The 23,221-nt window shown below is 35.9% G+C and overlaps 1 pseudogene; it reads left to right on the forward strand.

Annotated features, from left to right (window-relative positions):
• The first annotated feature begins 2,383 nt into the window (after positions 1-2,383).
• LOC149254818 (thiol protease aleurain-like) lies at positions 2,384-20,237 on the forward strand (annotated as a pseudogene).
• The last annotated feature ends 2,984 nt before the right edge of the window (positions 20,238-23,221 follow it).

Genomic DNA, 23,221 nt, shown 5'->3' on the forward strand with positions numbered 1-23,221 from the left:
TAGAATATATATGATTTTATTGGAGGTAGTCTTCTTAATGATCACAAAGAATATTAGTTTTTTGCAAATATTATCATGGTTAAATAATTTTTTGGTTTTGGAGAAAGAACTAAATTTATTTTTGATTCACTGAGAACTTGTTATACTCAAATGTAAGTACTTAGGGCATGACCCAAAGATCCAAAGACATATGGCAGGAGTGAAAATCTACCTTAAGTATTGACCACCAATGGGTTATTTCAAGTGGCGTGGTTTTCCTTGAACAATGATAATGAGCCATCTTGTTATACTCAAATGTAAGTACTTAGGGCATGACCCAAAGATCCAAAGACATATGGCAGGAGTGAAAATCTACCTTAAGTATTGACCACCAATGGGTTATTTCAAGTGGCGTGGTTTTCCTTGAACAATGATAATGAGCCATCTGGACATTGGGGAATGATGGTTGTACTCATTGTCAATTTACAACTAAGTTATGCTAAGTTTTGATATATTAGAAAAAAGATATATAATATTTTAGTAGAGGAATAACTATGGTGTACTTAGTATTCTTAGTGGGTGTATTAAATGTCACATACTTGGTAGGGTATAATGATAATGTGACACATTATGTTAGTGACATTGCTATGTTAATGTTGTCATGCTTATACATGAGTGTCATATGACCACCTCAAGGATAACCATAACTCGGTGCATAAATTCTCTGTTACTTCAAACTATATGAACTATTTATCTATAAGGAGTCATAGGGTGCAATTGGTCCTCCTAAACTTGGAGAGAAATGTAGAGTTAAAAATTTCATGGGAAACTTGGGACTTCATCAAATATTAAATCAAAAGCCTTTCCATTATGGAAAGGCCTCTTCATACTTAATCATAAAGGATTTCAATCAGGTTATGGTGGTAGGATACTTAAATTTAGCCCTAGATTTAGGATTTTGACATGTGGAATTCGACCATAATTAGTAAAACCGACCCTTGTTATTTCAATTGGAGTCAAGTTGATATGTATTGTATGCTTGTGATAGTGATGGCTGGCATTGTTGAGAGAATGCCTCATAATGAGGTTGATTAGTTGGGGCATTTGGAGATATAGCAATATCATGAAACAATGATGTAGTAAGCATTTGTGAAATTCCTTCACCATTGTTGTAATCTTGGAAATTGTATTCCACTATGAGGGTCAATATGAAAGCCATATTTGACTCTGCCACCTACTAATAAACATTAGGAATGTAACTCCAATACAACAAGATTGCGAGATCCTTCAATCCATGTCAAATACATCACTCTCTACAAAAGAATGTAAGGCCTTTGATGAGTACATACACTTTTTTGCACAAATATTATGGTCTTGCAATATAGTACACAAATGCTTCAAGCACCGGACAAGTAGATAGCATGCAACATCATATAATGTCTTAGTTTTGGTGTCTCCAAGGAAGATGCTAACCACCATAGACTAAAAAATATTTTATATATTGGCCAAAAAGTTATGTTGATATGCATTTTTTTGATCCAAGAAGTATTGTTAACATAGCACTAGGAAAAGTCAAAGTCACCTAAATTGCCTACCCACAAGGGTTGAGCCCTCTAATATTGCCATTAGCCCACCATTAAACCAAATCAAACAACCAAACCCACCAATAAAACATGGCAACAAGAAACAAATTCTGCTCAAAATAACAAAGGTCTGGACTATGCATAAATTTTAAGACTTGTTCCTAATACCTATCCAATACAACCATTAAATAACAAACTTTAACGTTCACAACAATATCATTCCTTGAATCATTAACAACATTTAAATATCATCCACTTTAATTAAACATTTTACAAACAAACTTCAACCTTCACAACAATATTATTCATGGAATCATTAACCACATTAAGATATCATCCTCTTCACTGAACATTTTACAAAAATTTAGAAAAATAAATCCACTCACTAAGAAAAGAAAAATCACGGTTAGATACCATATTAACCCAGATCAATAAATTCCTTCCATGCATCTTTTCCATAACTACAACTGTATACATGAATGCACTTCCAAACTATATACTTTGTACACCATGTAAATGCACACCAAATGTCATGGACTCTGGTTTCTTATAACACTACTAATGGCGTCCATTAGAACTCATTTCCTAATATATTAACATAAAGTTATTAAGAAAAGTAAATATTTATTCTAATGCTAGCGACAGCGCGCATGATCGGATGGCCCACTTGAGAAGACTTCAGACTTAGTTATCGTTATACCTGCGGATTCTGCTATGAAAGCTTCGCTATATAAACAGGTAAGAGGAATCCAACAGCTCTCCAACGAACCCACATCATCTTTTCTTCGCTGTGTTCAGAGGTTCCAAGAGTCTCGCCCGCCATGGCTTGCGTCCTCGCCATTGTTCTGAGCACTTTGTTAGCGCTGGCCATATCTGTATCTGCTGCCAAGTCGTTTGAAAAAACGGATTATATTGATATGGTTACTAATAAGATCCAGGACCTGGAGTCCAGTTTCTTTAAAATCTTGGGAATCAATCCCAAGTCTCTACAGTTTGTGGAGTTCGCTCTCAGGTCTGTGTTGTGATTTGTTCAAATGGTTCTGATAGCTGAGATCTCTTCTGTCTCTGCTTGGGTTTTCTTGCTTTGTATTAGAATCGCATTCATGGCCGCCTTGTAGCATGTACTGTTGCAATATGAATGGGAATAGATAGTTATGTATGTGGGTATTTAAGAGATCAGTTAAAAATTGCATTTAGTTAAAGTTTGTAATGTTTTTTCTTTCAATCCTATGCAGGTATGGCAAGAGGTACGATTATGTCCATCAGCTTGTGCACAGATTCAATGTTTTTTGTGAAGAACGTGGAGCTGAGTCAAGAAACAGCATGAAGCTTCCTTATACTTTGGCAACAAATGGTAATCTCACCCTCTCTTTTACAGTTGTTTGCATCTGTACTTAAATCTGGATAAAAGTCTTAAAAATGGTGGCAATTAATCATAATAGTTGGTGTTGGATGTTTTCCCAAAAAAGTAGGAGTATGATTATGGGCGTACTTTTAAACCATGATGGGGGAGAAGCTAAGTCATCTGGATAAAAATTTTAAAATAAAATTAGGTATTAAATTTTATATTCTACCAATATATATATATAACTCCTTTATATAAACATATGTATGTTTTTTAAGTTTATATATATATATAATTTAGATATATTTTTTTCATATATTTAATTTTTATATTTATTAAAATATTATGTTTTATAAATTAATTTATATAATTTAAGTGTATATGGTATAAATAATAAATTAATATATTTATATTAAAAAATAATAAATAACAATATTTGAGTTTAGATTTATGTGATTTATAATATTTTGCTTGATAAAGTTCTTCTCAAATAATCATGATAAACAATTTTTAAATCAAAAATTTTCAATATGCATTTGTTTATGTTATATATTTAACTTTTATATTTTACTAAAATATTACATATTTATTATAAATATATATATATATAGATAATGTGATTGAAATGTTTTTTTTTTATTACATATGTTTTTTATATACTTTATTTAAGTATCACATTTTTATTGTAGTTCTTTATGAACATCTACATTTATATAATTTAATTGTATATGATAAAAATAAAAAATTAAGACAAAAATAGACTAATAGATAAATATTATTTAAAAGACTTAGTGCCTTATGTAAACTAGTCTAGATCTATCTTATTTTCAGATCTATCAAGCCTTGAGAGAGATCAAATATTTCAAGGTGCAAATTTCATTTTTGAGTGCAAAAGATATTTGATCCAGAATTAAGATTGATCTAGTCTAGTTTAATTCCCCTTTTAAATAAGTTATTTTCCACTTGAATGCCATGGGTTCTCATAAACATGGAACTCAAAAACAATCGTAACTTGACCTAATCAAATTTACCTTAACTACTCAACAAAAAAATATCTTAACCTAGATTTTTTTTATTTTTTTTTTAATTTTATTTAAATAACAATGTATCACATTACAATATATCTTCTATATTAAATTAGAGAACATCTCTCCACACAATTAACAAAATTACTCCAAATATCTTTTAATTACAAAACTTTACGAAACTTTTCAATTTCCTATAATTTCATAATTACCTTAAAATGAATTTCAACCTTCAAATTTGAGAACCTCTTCAAATAAATTAGCCAAAAATGGAATTAAAATAACTTCGAATTTAATTAATTTTGTTTGCCCAATTCGGTGAGAGAAGGGGCTTTACGTAGCTCTTTATCAGTTGAAGCGTTAGGAGAATAATACTTTTGGGCATTTCTCTATTCCCGTGGACAGGGAAGAATAGCATGTGAATCCTCATAGCTGCCAATATGAACCAGCTAACACTTGGATAGGTAATTTTGGCTGTATCTAAATAAACGGTTTATTTTCACGGTTTATTTTCGCTCTACTAAGACTCAGATTAGCCCCTCAATTTTCATGCGATAGACCACCTTTCTCGGCCAGAGAGATAGGGCAGTAAAAGGGGGAATTTTTTTGATTAGTACAATTAAATTGAAAATAAGAGTTTTCTTCTGGCTAAAAAATGAGGATTTATATAAAGAAAGAAAGAAGAAAGAAATTATTTTAATATCTATCAAGTTAAAGATAGCTTATGGGACAGATTGCTTCTTCATTTACTTTATGTATTCGGCGCTTTTTCTATGAAGCTTCACAACAAATGCTCCCAGCTTCTCGACAATCCTCTCACTAAATAGATTATCCCAAGAGCTAGCTGCCAGCATATCTGCATAACTTTCCTTGTTGCTTTTGAAGACCTCACATTCTAAAATGAAATGTTTTTTGTTTCCACTTTTCCAGAAGAACAAAAAATGCATACTCTCTCCTCCCACACTTCTTTTGGCCTTTTCTAGCGCCCTGTTTCACAATGAAGTTGATGAGAATTAGCCCTTAACTGAGCAATAACAATTTTGGCTCTCCAAGAGATATTCGCCTCTATGTATGCTTTTGGTTGATGACTATGAGTGAGATTAAACACTTCAAAATAATACTTTTTCTTTCTTCCTAGTTCCTTATCCCAAGTACGCTTGTGTTACTTATCCATAACAAAAGCTTTTGTCTCTTCGTTGTTTATTAGACACGTGTTCAAGTAAATACCCCATTTATTAAAACATTTGTTATTTTGTTGCATCCAAGTTTTTTCTCTGTTGCACAATCTGTCATTAAAGGCAACCTTAGGTCATCTACCCTCTTCCATTTTCTCAATTTTTTTTAAATACCTTATGACTCGCACTATAGAAATTGTTTCAATAGGAGCAACCCTTGTTTCACTTAACAAGATAGCATAAGGAATTGCACTTTTGATCTTGAATTTGTTTGTAATCAAACGCTTCTAAATTTTCTCAATTTGTTTCCACTGCTTGTCGGATGTACCGCTGGCCCATAATTCACAACCATAGAGAATCACCGGAATCACTAGAAGCCCAAAAAGAGTTTTAGTGATTTTCCAGTCCCATAACTCTACGTCTCTACACCTATTTTGAAAAGCATAAAATGCTTTCCAACCCCCCAAAGTTCTTTTCTTTCTACAACCATCCCAGCTTAAATTTTTGTTGAAGTCAATTCTGAGGTATTTGTAATCCACAACTTCTTCCAGAATGTTGCCTTCAAAGTATAACTAATGTTGATTATTTTTTCTTTTCTCAGAGAAAACCACTACTTTTGTTTTGTTGATATTGACTTGCATCCCCACACTTCTACAAAAATGCTCAAGGGATAGTAAGTTCTCTTTCAAACCAAGATCCGATTTAGCAATCAGAATAAGGTCATCTACATAGAAAAGAAGCCTTATAACAAACTTTCCAAAATAGATACCATCACCCCCTTGTGAATTTAACCACTCCTCAAGCTTGTCGATATATAAACCAAAAAGGGTAGGAGACAATGGGCATCCTTGCTTGACCCTGATATCACTTTTAAAACTTTCAGAAATGTCCACTGAAGTTCTAATTTTGAATTTCACCTCTTCATATAACCTATGCACAACTGCTCTCAAATGTTTAGGAACCCCAAGTTCCTCCATTTTGTGCTAACGCTTATCCCTAGGAACCAAGTCAAACATTTTTTTTCTGAAATCAATAAAACAAAAAAAGACTACTTCCTTTTTCTCCCAAAAATTTTCAATGATGTGCCTTAAAGTTATACAATGATCAACTATGGAATGTTTGGGTCTAAAACCTGCTTTCCCTTAGCACACTTATCTCTTTCTTCTTCCCACTTGCTAATTTTGTTTTCTAGCATGCTTCCAAATAGCTTTCCAAACAAATGGTTTATCATAATGGTCCTATAATTGGAGGGATTATTGACATCATCGCTCTTGAAAAGAGGTATTGCCAGACTAGTTGTCCAATGTGTGGGGAGCCCCTGTGATATGATGTTGTTGAAAATTTTTGTAATGTTAGGTGCAAGGATCTTTGAGCCCCACTTTAGATATTCTGCTTGGATTTCAACTAAGTCTTTTTCTTTTCTAGCACCCAACTTCTTGACACCATCTCTACCTCTTGCACCATGAAGAGTTCGATATCAATGTTGACCAAGGGGGGAGGGTCAACCTTGGGATCCTGCTCACAGAGTTGTCTTTCATAGTCTAACCATTTAGAAGCTGTAATACTATTTCCAGTTTGTGTTTTTTTTGGATGAAGCTCCTTCCAAAATAATTTGGGATTATTTTTCCCAAGGAATATTAGTTCTTCCCTCCTTGAAACCATGAAATTAGTCTTTTTCGTGCTTAATATTTGATTGTAAGCTTTAAGCTTTATGTTATCCTTGTTTGACTCTTTCCACATTCTCCTTTCCTTTTTGCATTCCTCATTAAACCAAGCATTAACTGGAAAGCAATTTGTTTCAAACTTCTTCATTTTTGATCTTTTGCAGTTTACAAGTACACATTGAATTAAATGTGTTAATTCATGACTATGAGGGTCATGAATTGTGACTTTCTCCTTCTTGAAGAGCCTCTCTAGCATCATTTTGAAGGTATTACATTTTTTTGGAGTCAAAAGAATTCTGCCCCGTGGGAGATTTTGTTAGACATGCTGATTTTTTACTCTAATTATTTCTTTCCAGTCCAAGAGAAACATAAATAAATTGGCTTGTGATCTGATTTAAGTCCCCCAGATGATCTCCAATCAAAACTTCCTCCATTTTCTCACCCAAACCATGCGAGCAAATTACATAATCTACTACACTTACTCCATTGTAAGTATTTCAAGTGAAATTACTAGACTTTTCCCATCTAGCCAAGCCATTACAAATGACTAAATCAAAAGCCCCACATAGAGTAAGTAATTGTTCACCAAAAGGATTACAACCCTTGTCCTATGAAATTCTTTCCCACTGATGATTACTCTCTTCTATAAGCCAAATGGGGTCGCAATCTTTACAACAAATAATGCTAGCTTGCTCACTTGCAGTCTTAGTATTGAAATCACCCAATATAAGGACTTCACCTAGCTACAAATATGTTGCAATATCTGCTTTTAAGGCTGAAAATGGATCTTTGTGTTGAAGCCCTCTACTTTTGTATATTTTTGAAACTTGTGATGCAAAATAGATTACTACAATTCTGATGTGGTTTCTATTTTCTGATATTTTAAACCAAATGAATTGCTTATTTGAGTTTTCTTTTTCTAATTGAATAAGACGACCTTCTTTCTCCCTTACTAAAACCATGATACCCCTGTGCCCTTTTCCATTCCCTGTTGCCTTGTTCCACACTCCCATTTTCCAGTATCCTTCAAACAAAGGTGTTTTTCTGATCCGGATTTAAACAGGAATGCAAAAAATTACAGAGATAACCATATACACAAAGATGCAGCGGAAATAATACTTCATTTCATTAATGGAAAATACTGAAATATGCTTACAACCAGAAATGGAAATAAACCAGCTAGGGCGATGGTAGCTTATCTCTGAGAAGAGATGTGATGGCTACATGCCTCTGAACTGTCTTACAATGAGGCTCGGAGGCCTATTTATTGTTAAGAAACAATGGAAAACCCTTCACATTCCAAAGCCTAACCCTAGAAGATGAAACGCCAAATTGTGGGCCCCGTTTTTGGGTAAGTTGGTACATCAACTTCCCGGGGTCGCGAATTGGTCATACTATCTCCATTTGACGTGCATGATAGCCCATTGGAAAGATCTCTCTGAGGACTACGACGGAAAAGACGATTTTTTACCAGAAAAATCGCTGGCCGGTAGATTTCCCAAAAAACGTCGTTTAGGGCCTCAAAACGGCTCCGGAAGTTCAGGACCCGAAAAACTGCTAAAAATAGTAAGTTGTGCTACAATTAAGGAAACTGAAAATGCTGAGAAAGACAATGGTGGGGGTCCAGGTGGACTTGGCAGGTGGCCACCAATATCCACCTGGATCATTCCTCCCCCCTTAGGAAGCAATGGTCCCCATTGCGTTGAGCTCCTCCATGAGATGAGGAAACTTCTGCTGAACTTGTTCCCTGGTGAGCCACTTGCCCTGCTGAAGGAGTTGGCCTGCTTTGACAACTCGATACAGTTGGATATTCTGTTGGCGAGTGTTCTTGATCTGTGTGTCCATGATCCGATCAGTTGCAGCTTGTTCCATGCAATCTGGATTTAATTCTGTGGGTTTGAGCTGTTCTGCAATGTCGGATGTGTCTAGCAATGGTGGAAAGTATGGCCGAAGGCGGTCCACATTGAACACTGGGTGCAGGCCAAGGAATGGGGGAATGCTGAGCTCAAATGCATTGTCTCCCATAGCCTTAGTAATGGTGTAAGGACCATATCGGAGTGGTCTCAATTTCCGATAGGCTCCAGTAAGGCGTTCCTTTTGCAAATGCAACCAGACTTTGTCGCCCACCTGAAACTTGTGTGGCACCCGATGTTGATCATGTCGCTGCTTGTACTTGGCATTTGATTTCTCAAGAATGTCATGGACCTGCTGGCGAATATGTTGGATGCGCTCAATGAAGCTGGTGGCCTTATCTGTTTCGGACTGGACATGAGCTGAATTCATGTGAGTAGCTGCAAGTGGCATGGCCACATCAATGGGGCATAGTGGCTGGAATCCCAAACCCACCTGAAAAGGGCTATGGCCAGTGGAGCTGTGAAGAGCTCGGTTGTAGCTGTGCTGAACATAGGGGAGGCTCTCGTCCCATGTGCGTGGATGCTTTGAGTTATACATGCGCAGAATGTGCACAATCATCCTATTGACAACCTCTGTCTGGCCATCAGTTTGAGGATGGAAGGCTGTGGACTTCGTGAGTTTGGTGTCCAGCATTGACCAGAGACTGGACCAAAATGTGCTGAGAAACCGACTGTCCCGATCTGAGATGATAGACTGTGGGATCCCAAAGTGCACCCACACTCGTTCAAAGAAGAGTTTAGCAGTGGCTTCTGCTGTGATATTCTTCTTGCAGGCCATCATAATGGCCATCTTTGAGAACCTGTCGACGACCACAAAAACACAGTCATTTCCATGCTTAGTGGAAGGAAGGCCTGACATGTAATCCATGGAGATGGATTCCCAAGGTCGACTAGGGGTAGGCAACGGGGTATAGAGGCCTTGCTTCTTAATGGTCGGTTTGGCAATGGCACAGGCAGTACATGATCGGATGTACTTCCCAACATCCTGTCGAAGATTCGGCCAATAGAAATAATTTTGCAGTACTGCCACTGTTTTCTCGACCCCGAAATGCCCAGCAGCCCGACTGTAGTGTGCTTCCCAAATCATCTTGGCACGCTCGCTTGAAGGAACACAAAGGTGACCGAGGTGGCATAATAGGGCATCCTGGAGGTGAAAATCTGCAACCTGCCGACCCTCCAAGAGTGTCTGGTATGTGTGGCCGAATTCTGGGTCGCTTTTGTAGAGAAGTGGCCAATCAGAAGTCTCGTGCCCGCAAGAGTTGAGCACGGTGGTTAGCGCCATGATCGGTGGTCGACTGAGGCAATCTGCAACATTATTGGTGCTGCCCTTTTTATACTTGATATTCAAGTGAAACTGTTGCAGGTATGTAGACCACTTCTGATGGCGATCATTCTGCAATTTCCCTTGGGTCTGTATGAACTGCAGAGGTCGGTGGTCTGTGTGGATGACCGTTTCCTTCCCCAAAATGTAATGCTTCCATTGTCGGCAGGCCTGTACAATGGAATACATCTCTTTATCATAAGTGGGGTACTTCCGGACTGTGTCTGAAAGTGTTTCACTGTGATATGCCACTGGATGTCCATGTTGAGTAAGGACTGCCCCAATAGCATAGTCAGAGGCATCTGTCTCGACCTCAAATGGTTGTTGTAAATCTGGTAACGCGAGCACTGGTGCCGTGCAGAGGCGATCCTTCAACTCCCTGAATGCCTTCTGTTGAGATTCAGACCAAAAGAATTTTGCTTTCGCCCCGCCCTTGGTGACTTGACTCAAGGGCCAAGAAATATGAGAAAACCCCAACACAAACCTGCGGTAGAAGTTGGCAAGACCTAGAAAGCTGCGGAGCTCTGTTAGAGTGGTTGGAGAGGGCCAATCCCGAATGACTTGGACCTTGGCTGGATCGACATGCACCCCCTGTTCATCAATGATGTATCCCAGATACTGAACCTCGGTCATGCCAAAAGTGCATTTCTCCAAATTGGCACATAGCTTGTGTTGCCGCAGTGTTTGGAGAACCTGTCGGATGTGGTGGAGGTGCTCTTCCCAACTCTGGCTGAAGATCAGAATGTCATCCAAGTATACTACTACAAAGGAGTTGGTGAATGGCCGCAAGATGTCATCCATTAGCCTCATAAAGGTTGCAGGAGCATTCGTCAATCCGAAAGGCATGACCAACCATTCGAAGAGGCCCTCCTTGGATTTGAAGGCAGTCTTCCACACATCTGAGGGTTCGATTGGTACCTGGTGATATCCTGACTTCAGATCGATCTTGCTGAAATATTTCGCCCCCTTTAGTTGGTCTAGGAGGTCATCAATCCGCGGGATCGGGTACCTATTACGGACAGTGATCTTGTTCAGCGCCCGATAGTCAATACAGAGTCTCCACGTCCCATCCTTCTTCTGTACCAACACGATCGGGCTCCCACAGGGCGATGAACTCGGACGGATGTGACCTTTCTGCAGGAGCTCCTGAATCTGCCTCTTGATTTCATCGTTCTCCAGAACGGAGCGCCGATAAATTGGTCCATTGGGTAGCGGCGCACCTGGGGTCAGATCGATGGAGTGCTTGACTTGACAGTGCAGAGGAACCCCTGCCGGGGAGGTGAAGATGTCCTCGTACTCCTCCACAATCTTGTCCCCGTTTGGAGGCCGCGGCCACTGTCTTCTTCTTTCCTTGAGGGCGTATCATCAGGAAAACAAATTTCCTGGTTTTGGAAATGATCTTACTGCATTGTTTTGCAGTAATCAAAGAGATGGCGGCAGGTGGTGCTACCTCTGGTATCCTGAACAACTTATTTCCCAATGTAATAATAACAGCACGGGGCCTTGATTCATACACAGCATGTCGCTTCCACAAGTATGGTTGTCCTAGTAATACATCACAAACTTCAAGGGGAGCAATGTCACACAATACCTCATCCGTGAAGGGCTTGATGTTGTATGGAAGGCGACACTGCTGGCTCACGCGAAGATCTCGTCCTTGGTGAAGCCACCCAATGGTGTATGGTTGTGGATGTGCTGTGGTCGGTAAGCCCAACCGCTTCACGACCTCTGCCGAAATGAGGTTCTTTTGACTCCCGCTATCAACAATGAACTGTATCGGGGAGCCCTTTACCCACATCTGGGAGTGGAAGAGACGCTCCTCCTCCTCTGGATCTTCGGGTTCATTTTTCTGGATCTTTGCGGTAGCAACAGTGGCGCTGGGATCCGCATCAATGATCTGCTTCCCTTTTTCATACCCCTTATCGGGTTCTGACTCAGAGTCGGAACATGCATCTGATTCTGAAACCTTTAGCTCAGCCACCAGTGACTGCTTGGCCCGACACTCACTTGTGTTGTGAGTGGAGCTCTTATGGAACTCGCACCATTTTCCAGTGTCCTTTCTCGGCTTCGCGGCGCTGTTCTTTGCTTGCAGCTTCGGCTGGTTGTCTTGGGCTGTCCCGCCTTGGCTTTGTCCTTTGTTCTGTGGTTTAGGGGCACCTTTCCCCTGCTTTGGATTCGCAGATCCAAAGTCTCGCTTCTTTTGTTTAAACTTCTGCTCGACCTTGACGGCATACCGGTATGCTGCGCCGAGCGAGGGGATGTTTAGGAATTGTATTTCTTCCTGGATGTACTTGTGCAGGCAGCCACGGTATTTGAGTATCAAATGTTGCTCTGAATCCTTGATACCCAACTTTGTGCGAAGGGTATGGAAAAGATTGGTGAACTCCGGCACGTCTTGGTCCCTTCCCTGCCGCAGCGTGGTCCACTTTATGTATTCATCCTCATAGCTTCCGACAGGGTAGTACTGCTCCTTGATGGCATCCCGGAACGAATCCCAGGTGGGTGCGGCTGAAAATAGTGAGCCAGTACTTTCATCCTTCTGCTCGCAGTAGGTTTCCCACCAGTCCTTGACGTGGGGGGCTGCTTTGAGGAGAGCAAAAACAATCTTTTCCCGACTCGAAAATTCATGAACAGAAAAATAACCCTCTAGCAGATTTAACCATTTATCTACGGCATCTGCGTCTATCTGACCCTCGAATATGGGGATTTCAAAATTAACTTGTACCTTAAAGGGTGTGGCGTTTCCAGAGTAGCTGCTGGAAGCCGATGCGTTGCTTCTGGGTAGCCGCTGAAGGATCTGGGCAAAACTGTCCATCATCGCGTTCCGTTGTCGCTCGAGGGCTTCTTCGAGCAAGATTTTGATGGGATCTCCTGCCCCCTCGTCTTTCTTCTCGTCCGCCATGGGAGGCCGTCGGGATTTGCGAGGCTGGTCTTGCAAAGGTTCAACCAGTTCAAGCCCTAACTCCTTATATCCCGACCTTGTTGGGGACATGCAAAGAAAAACAGAGAAAAAGCAGACCGCTCTGATACCACTGATCCGGATTTAAACAGGAACGCAAAAAATTACAGAGATAACCATATACACAAAGATGCAGCGGAAATAATACTTCATTTCATTAATGGAAAATACTGAAATATGCTTACAACCAGAAATGGAAATAAACCAGCTAGGGCGATGGTAGCTTATCTCTGAGAAGAGATGTGATGGCTACATGCCTCTGAACTGTCTTACAATGAGGCTCGGAGGCCTATTTATTGTTGAGAAACAATGGAAAACCCTTCACATTCCAAAACCTAACCCTAGAAGATGAAACGCCAAATTGTGGGCCCCGTTTTTGGGTAAGTTGGTACATCAACTTCCCGGGGTCGCGAATTGGCATACTATCTCCGTTTGACGTGCATGATAGCCCGTTGGAAAGATCTCTCTGAGGACTACGACGGAAAAGACGATTTTTTATCAAAAAATCGCTGGCGGTAGATTTCCCAAAAAACGTCGTTTAGGGCCTCAAAACGGCTCCGGAAGTTCAGGACCCGAAAAACTGCTAAAAATAGTAAGTTGTGCTACAATTAAGGAAACTAAAAATGCTGAGAAAGACAATGGTGGGGGTCCAGGTGGACTTGGCAGGTGGCCACCAATATCCACCTGGATCATTTTCACCCTTCATGCTCATGTGTTTCTATGAGGCAAATTATGTCTTTATCTTTCGCAATAGGCCCTAACCCAGGTCCTCGTCTCCATGGGTAACCTCTACAGTTCCAACAAACTAATTTTCAGGAAACTTGGGTATGGATTGATTGCTATTTATTTTGACATGCAAGACTCACATTTGATTCTTTGCCCCTACTTTCCCATACTGACCTTGCTTCCTGATTTCCTGTTGAAGAGTTTGTTGCCTCTTCTTTATTACCATCTTGCTGCTCTGTTTTGGAAGGTGGGCCAAATCGTGTTATCACAACTTTGCCTTTATAAATCCATGCTCTCTTTCCCTCATCTCTTGCTGCCCTAACCTTTAACATTTCCTCCCTCCTTTCCTCCTGTTGTTTTTCAGTTAAATCTTCTTCTAGGAAAAAGTGAGAACCCCTCAAGAGATGCTTCTTACTTAGAATGATATATTTATCACACAAGCTAGGCATGATGAGTTTTATTATGTTCATCGTTAGATTTTGGTAAACTAATTATCTAAAAATGGGCATATATAACCCCACGAGGCTATTAATAAGCATGCATCCTCTGTGTAGAATTAAGATTGCAAAGCGGAGACACGCCACAGGTCCTATGAATCTAACTAACCCTAGGTGTGAGCTTGCAAAGGTATATACAACAAAGGCCCCGAGGAGATTCGACCTTGTCTTTGTACTTTAAACATAAGTTGGCACCAAACTAGGATCTTTACTTAGGCCCTTGAGTTCCATTTAATATGCATATGGAGAATGGGTATGTGTCTCTGCAACAATTTAGTTAGAGGGTAATTGAACAAGCATATATCCTCATGGGTTTGTAAAACATAAATATACTATCAAACCCTTAATTTTTTTTTTTTTTTGGTTAGGAAGTTTATAAAATTTTGAGGTTAACCTAAAGGGAGTGGAGGAGAATTGATCTTATGACTTCTTAATGGCAAGGTATTTTAGCAACGACACCTTGAGTAATTAAACTAATCCTCAGAGCTAATAACCACTTTTTTTTTCAATATGGTAATTTTTTTTTTTTGTTGAACAACCTACACCAAGGAGTTTTTTTTTTTTAGAAGGAAAAAAAAATTGGTTTGTATTATAGTAAGCCAATATATAATGTCACCATATGTCCAAATACATTCTGTAACCAAAGTAGGATAATGTGTCTGAAATAGTAGGCCAAATTTTGTGGATATTGCTTCAATACCCAAAGTAAAAAACATATAGTAATAACCATTGAAAAACAAAAATATGAGCATATGCATATGATGTCAACAACTTGGAGCATATAGATGTCCAATGATTTAAAAAAACAAAATGTAGATAAAATAACAATTCCCAATTTGCACATAGAATGCAATGAGTCCATCAAGAAAAACAAAACAGTGTCATAGATTAGAACCCTAGGAGAGCGATGTTGTCTTGAGCTATAATGTTGTTGTGTACCTGCACACTGAAATGTATCAAATCAACATGTGAATTGATTCCTTTCTTCGACATAGCGTCCATTGTGGCGTTGTGTTCCCTATGGATGTGTTGAAAGGAAATATGTTGGAATGATAGTTTAAGTTGTTCAATGTGACTGAGCTAACCCTTCAGGTGTGGATGAGAAATAGTGGAGGTTCCGTTCATATCTTTGATAAGAGCTTGTGAGTCTCCAAAGATATGAATGCTCTGGATATCAAGAAGCTTTGCAAACCATAATAAACATCATAAAGCGAATTCCAACCCCCATGTTGGTTCCATTTCAGCCCTTCAGGAGTACTTTAATAATGAACTAATTCACCTTGCATTCAAAATCTTATCGGCTAGTTTGATTCTCTATATTTTGATTTTTTGGACATATATTTTTGATAAATTTTCTCCAAAAATTTCATGGGGATTCATTGGATTTGTTGAAATCACAAATTTAAGTTGGAAAATATATATAATGTAAGTGATCTAAAAAAATTTAAATATCTGAATCTATTTATAGATATAAAAACACATTTTAAATAACAAAATTCATGTTAAATAACACATTTTATTGATTATTGATCGAAGAATTATATTATTTTGAATAAAACTAAAAAATTTAATAATTTATTAGAAGTGTAACATTGTTTATAAGATTATTAACATGGTTAAACACAAAAAATACTATAGTTATTTCCAAATAATTTGGAAATTCATAACTGTTTCACTTATCAATTTTAATATATTTTTTAGTTTAGTTTTTTATTTTTCTCTCTTAGGTTAAGATTTTTGTTTTTTTAAAAAGGTTTCATAGCCCATAAGCTTTGTTGTGTTGTTGATGATAGAGGATATATAGCTATTCTCCAAACTTAAAAATTTATAATAAAAAAATCACTTTCTTTAATATGTTTTTTTATTGAATTATTGGGAAGTGCTTTTTAACTTAGTATGATATAGAGATGTTGTAAAACCATTTTAACTTGATATAAAAACACAAAAAATAAGATACAATTAAAAAAATATATTTTAAATAGTTTGATATAATTCAAGATAAAAATTATATTTTTTTAAATAAATTTATTTAGGATTTATATATTATATTTAATTTTAGGCATTTATTTATATTTTTTGAAAATTGAATGTTTGATATATAATTTAGTATGATATTGTTTTATCCTAAAATTATAACTGCAAAAAATGAAAAAATCTATACTTAATATAAAAGTTTTAGTGAATCTCTTTCATATAAATAAAAAAATATTCCAATAAAAAATATAATTTTTTTATCAAATAATATAATATAATAATTTAATACTTATATTATATATAGTTTTAGTTTTTTTTGGAAATTGAATATCTAAATATGATTTAGGATATATTGTATTTAGATTTAGTAATTTATTTATGTATTTTGAGAAATTGAATTGTAATATGTAATTTGATGTAACATTATTTTTATTATAAAATTTTATTTAAAAATTAAAAAAAATAATTAAAATTTTGATAAATTTTATTTTAATTCTAAAACATCTGATTATGTTATTTAAAATTTTATTTTTTTTATATAATTTATAAAAGAAAAAATTACAGCCTTCGAACTAAAATATTTTATTTTACAAAATATAAATAAACTTTTTTTATAAAACAATTAAATACTTAAGCAATTTTTTTAATTTCAAATAATTTCAATAGTTCTCCCCTCCCCTCGCCCCAATAAACAAGCATGGAAATAAAATGGTATTCTTTTCCTTATAGCTGCATCCCCATCAGTGTACAACTTTTATTTTTAAAATTATTATTTTATAGCAAACTCAGATTTGTGATTGTTGTGATTTGTGTATTGATGGTTCATTCTTCTCTGCTGTTTGGATTGTGCGGGAATCTGGTGTTAATATTTATTTGAAAATAGACTGTTCTTTTCTGTAGAGCTGTTTTTTTTGCTCAGTCTCCCTATTTACTGATATATGGAATTCTAAGTTCTTGGTGAAATTGGAATTCTAAGTTCTTGGTGAAATTGAGACTGATTGATATGTAATTTTGCTACTCTAATAAATATGAAATGAATCAATTTAAAAAAAATTACCAATAATTAAATATATTTACCATTTTCCTTGAAAGTCTTAGTATACTAATTTTTTAATGGTGAATTCCATTATAAAGAAACAGGTAATTACATCAGCAATTTTAATTTCAAGTCATAAACTTTGTAAATCAGAAGTTATAACAAGATTCATCCCAAGAAGATTTCAGAAAACGAAAAAAACATTGCTTTAAAATTAATTCAACTGGAGAACAATATACAGAGTTTTAGTTACAGAGATAAACAATTTTCTTGCACAGGCTGGTGGCAGCAAGGATGTCATATTCAGTTGTTGCCTATGTCTTTTGTGACAGCAGCCTTCATGGGTTTGTAACTGCTTGACTTTACACCCACGTGGCTTCATCTTTTCTTATAATACGAATTTTTGTTTGGTTTTTATATTTTATTACTGATCACACTTTCCATTTTTAATTATTGATGGTCTCCATCCACACTTCCGTGGGTTTCACTTACTATGACAATGTGCTTAACTAGTTCCCTAGTTCATTTTTCTCAAAGCTCTAGGTTATATATAAGTAGAATATCAGTTCACTCGAGCTAGGATACCATGAGATTATTTCCCAGCTACCCAACATTTAGTAGATGTATGTAGGGGAAGCATTAAATTCTGTAAACCTAATTCGGCCAAAGATGGAAGGAAAGAGTTGAACATAGATGGAAGGAAAGAGTTGAACATGTTTGATAGAAGTAACAAATTATAACCAAACAAAGCAAGAATAATGAGTAGGTCATTAGAAAAGACACTGCAAAAAATCAAAGTTTGAAATAAGGGAATATTTAAGAAAGATTTTGTGGAGCAATATAGAGTTTTACAATGCACTCATGTCATGATGTTTGTTTGTTGGGTTCATCAGGGTTTACCTTGATCACACTAAAGCTGAAATGAAGTTGGAATTGATAAAGTATGTTGAACAATGTTTTGCAGAATTTGCTGACATATCATGGGAGGAATTCCATGCTGAAATGAAGTTGGAATTGATAAAGTATGTTGAACAATGTTTTGCAGAATTTGCTGACATATCATGGGAGGAATTCCATGGACAATATTTGGGTGCTTCACAAAACTGTTCGGCTGCCTACAGTAATAATAAGTTGACCTATGCCAAGGCTCCTGCGAAGGTAATACAATAATCCTCTTGATCATACTAAATAAACTCATTGCAAGAAATGAAAGTCTTCAAAGCTTCTTTATGTTTGTATCTGTCTTACTAACTTTGTGTAAACATACAAAGGATACAATTCTGTTTAGAATTTCCCAGTTTTCCATGAATTTCATGCGTATTTTTAGGCAACCTATTTCTTTAGGAAATAATTTCACCCTATGGGAAAAACATATAAGGATATAAATGAATTTCAAGATATTGGTGAATACAAAATATGACATTTTTTTTGCACAAGAAGGTCAATATAATGTTATTGTGCCTAAATAGTAAATACACCCTTTCAACTATGTATTAGATGATTGGATTAATCTTCGCTTCCTTCTTTGGAAATTGTTATGTGAGGAATCGTAAAAATATTTGAGTGCTTTTTTTTTAATATTTTAATATATGTTATTGTTTAATTGGACTGTTGTGCTACAGAAAGACTGGAGAGAAGAAGGCATAGTGAGTCCTATAAAATAGCCAAGCCAGTTGTGGATCCTGCTGGACATTCAGGTAGATGCTCGACTCTAATTTTTTATTTTTTATTTTTTATAAATCAAGTTAATGATTCAGAAACAACTCAATTTTATGATCCACTCAGAACTCTAGTAGACCAAAATCAAGTTGACAATTTGGTTGTATATTGCAGCACTACTGGAGCACTAGAGGCTGCCTATACTCAGGCTACAGGAAAGATTGTCATCTTGTCTGAACAACAACTGGTTGATTGTGCTGGAGATTTTAACAACTTTGGTTGCAGTGGTGGTCTGCCATCCCAAGCATTTGAGTATATCAAATACAATGGAGGGCTTGACACTGAGGAAGCTTATCCTTACCAAGCTAAAGATGGTGTTTGTAAATATGATGCAACCAATGTGGGTGTAAAGGTTGTTGATAGTGTCAACATCAGTTTGGTAACTTCTATTTCCCTCATCAGATTTTCCTTCATTGCTGAGAATGTAACTTTGCTTTACATTTTGTTCAAACTTTCTATTTGCTAATATATGCAACTATTTCAATTAATACATTGGTGAAGTAAATGAATTTTATGCTGGAAAAATGATGTACAGGGGGCAGAAGATGAACTCAAAGCCGTTGTGGGTCTAGTTCGCCCTGTCAGTGTCGCATTCAATGTTATTCATGAATTTCAATTTTACGAGGAAGGAGTCTTCACCCACCCAACTTGTGGTCAAAGTCAAATGGTACGGGAAATTCATCGCTAATGATTAAAAAGTTTTTTTTTTTATTGAAAAGGATTATTCCAAACAAAATTATATTTCTAGATTCAAATTTAAAGAAAACTAAATACGTTGAAGCTGATTGTCCATTGCTTTATTTATTGAAACATCCAAACTATAGCAAAAATAGGCACAGGATGATCAATTTTTACCACGATTAAGTTTATATTCCAGATGTGAAATCCTCGATCTAAATAAAGGACGTCCCAATAATTTGTGGACTATCTCTATGTCTAATACTTTCTAATTTTATGCCTCGTAAGCCTTTCATGGAATGTTTGCGAGGCCATTGTCTGTGAAAGATTTAAAGTGGGTGGGAAATTTATTTGCAGGATGTCAATCATGCTGTTTTGGCCGTTGGGTATGGTGTTAGTGAGGAGGGGACTCCATACTGGATCATGAAGAATTCCTGGGAGAGAGTTAGGGTGTTGATGGGTTCTTCAAGATAGAGATGGGGAAGAATATGTGTTGTAAGTTATTTTATGCTCTTTGGGTTTATAGATTGTATTCTTTTGTTCAATAATCTGCATATTATGAAAAGGAAAACGTGATAACACAATTTTGGATTGTGTTTCTGCAGGTGTTGCAACTTGTGCTTCATACCCTATTCTTAATTAGAGCCTAGAGCTGTAAATTTGTATTGTTCAAGGTTTGAAAGCTTTGTAAGTAGGATGTACAAAAGAAGAAAAACGGACATTCAAGGTTATGAAGTAATGCATAACATATGTAATATCTGAATTATGTGTGGAAGTTTCAGCCTTTTAGAGCCATGACTGTTACTGCAAATTTTATATCAAGATTGGTTCGTTGTAAGTAGGAGGTACAAAAGAAGAAAAATGGACATTCAAGGTTATGGAGTAATGCATAACATATGTAATATCTGAATTATGTGTGGAAGTTTCATTTTAGAACCATCACTGTTACTGCAAATTTTATATCAATATTGTTTAGTTGTTAGTAATCATATGATTAAGTTCCATACTATTGAATGAAGAAAATGCAAAGAATACATGTTTTGGATTTGAACACTATATTGTAATTAATTTTGATATATTCTATGTGATGGAGGAATAGTGGTGAATTACTCAATTATGGATTATGAGTCTTAGAAATAATAATAAGTCAATGAATACAATTCATTTTTAGGGTCAAACCTTTTTTTTACAATGAATACAATATAAAAGAGATAACGATGATCCTAAAACTAAGTCTTTTTGGTGTCTTGTGTGGATGTAGGAGACAAAAAAGCATAATTATAATGAATGGGTACAATAAAAGGTTGTAGCCTACATAACAATATAAATGTAATAACTTAATATCTAGAGCTTAATAAGGGGTTTTAGGGTTAACATGGGGGGTTAACACATGATACCACTGGTGCATGAAACATTTTATGCTTTATGGTAGAAAAATTTGGCGTTGGTGAAATTTTTTATGTTCTATGGCAGAAAAATTAGGTGTTAAGTGTTTTCTCTATTATTTTATCACAGTTTGAAAATTTATAGGTGAACTCCAATCTTTAGCACATATGTATATGGGATTCATTGATTTATTGATAGATTTGTTACTATGAAAGTAAATTTGAAAGAAAGCTATAGTTTATGAGTTCTAATAAAAAAAAAAATGATCACTTGAAGTTTATGTCATTTTAATTTATGAGGATATTTATTGGGTGTGAAAATATTTGATCTTTTATTTAAAATTACTAAATGTATTAGTTAGAAAAATTGATAGTTACATTGTGAATCCACTCCTAAGAACAAGAGAGTAATATTTTCAAAACATACCTCTAAGTATAGTAATAATTTCTTCATGATAATAATCGCCATAATGTATACATATGGATAAGTATGCAAATATAAAATTGTTATACTAAAAATGATAAGTCTTATGATCTCGAGTGTTGAAGATTGTGAGCCTTCCATGTTATGTTGTTGTTTAAGCCTAATGTTTAAACAATCCTTGTATTTTTTAAATGCTATTTTTTTTCATAGGAAAACACTCACAAGTGCAAGCATAAACATAAACATGTTGTTGGGAAGACTTGAATGCTAGTGGAGCATTAGCAATGCCCTGCTTTCATCAACCATGGAAGCCCTATTGACAAAACAATCATCTTTTTTATTAAATAAACAACATATCCCAAACATTAAACTAAAAATCAATTCTAGAAAAAGATACAAATATATCTGAAGCTTAGAAGCTTCATACAACTTTGTCTATCTAACATCTATAAGATGTCTTTTGAATATGTCACAACATTATTACTTGAAAGGTGTATTCTCCTTTAGAACCAAGGAACTATTGCTTAAGATCTTGACTTTGTATTTAAAACTATTTCAAATATATGCTTGTATATACATCCCAAATTCCTTGTAGCAAGGCAATCTATAAAATATTTTTCAATCTATCAAGAGTCCCACAACAATCACACATTAGTAAGTATCCCACTTTCATAAAATCTACTTTTCACTACTCGACCTTGATGGAAAGTTCATGAATTGATATGAAATCTCTAAACTATATCCTTGCAACCATCTTGAATTTTGGATTATCTTGTTATACGAATTTGGTTTAATTTCTCAATGGGAGCGCTTGTTTTAGATCCCATATGGATCTTTTCAATATTCTTCCTCATAACCAAGGACCTATTTCCTTAGAACTAAGGACCTATTGTTCTAGATCTTGACTTTGTTAATAAAACTATTTCAAATATATGCCTATATATACATCCCAAATTCCTTGTAGCACGAAAATCTATAAAATATGTTTCAATCTATCAAGAGTCCCACAATAGGCACACATTGGAAAGTATCCACTTTTATGAAACCTACCTTTCACTGCCTGAATTTGATGGACAATTGATGAATTGACATGTAAGATATTTCATTTCATCTAGAATATATCCTTGCAACCATCTCGATTTTTTGATTATCTTGCTATATAATTTAGCTTCAATTCCTCCATAGGAAGTCTTGTTTAAGATCCCATATGGATCTATGTAATAGGAAATTGGCCAATGATATATTGTTATGGCCCTTGCATGTTAGAAATGATAAGAAATGAATAATTACAATCTACTTCAAGGGGGGAACCTCATTTTACAACAAATACAATGAACAAGACATTTTTTTATGATCTTGAGACTAGGTATCCTTATAAGAGGTTCTAGTTATAGAAATAAATGAAATCACTAAATATCTAGGGATTAATAAGGGGGTTTTGGGTTGACACGGGGCTTATATAAGGCTTAAAATGCCCCACAACTTCAAACAAGTGGTTTCCTCAACACTTGACTATCTATGGGTGTTTCTGCATGAAAAACTCATCTTCCCATGTTGCTTCTTCCACTGGTAGATTCTTCCATTTGATGAGGTACTCAATGATTACTTGCTTTCTCCGATGCTTAGTCCTTGTTTTGAATTTTTTTATAGTTATAGTATTATTTTTCCTTCTTCAATAATCTCTTGTAGAAGAATTTGGACTGGGATCTTATCATTGATTACCTTCTTTAAGCAAGAAATATGAAATATTGGATGTACACGTGAAGATGGAGGCAACTTCAATTTTTAGGCCATACTTCCAATCCTATGCAACACCTT

The sequence above is a fragment of the Pinus tabuliformis genome, chromosome 7 (assembly GCF_031772625.1).
Source record: "Pinus tabuliformis cultivar Carrire ecotype Pingquan chromosome 7, CPIR1, whole genome shotgun sequence".
Taxonomy (NCBI): Eukaryota; Viridiplantae; Streptophyta; class Pinopsida; order Pinales; family Pinaceae; genus Pinus; species Pinus tabuliformis.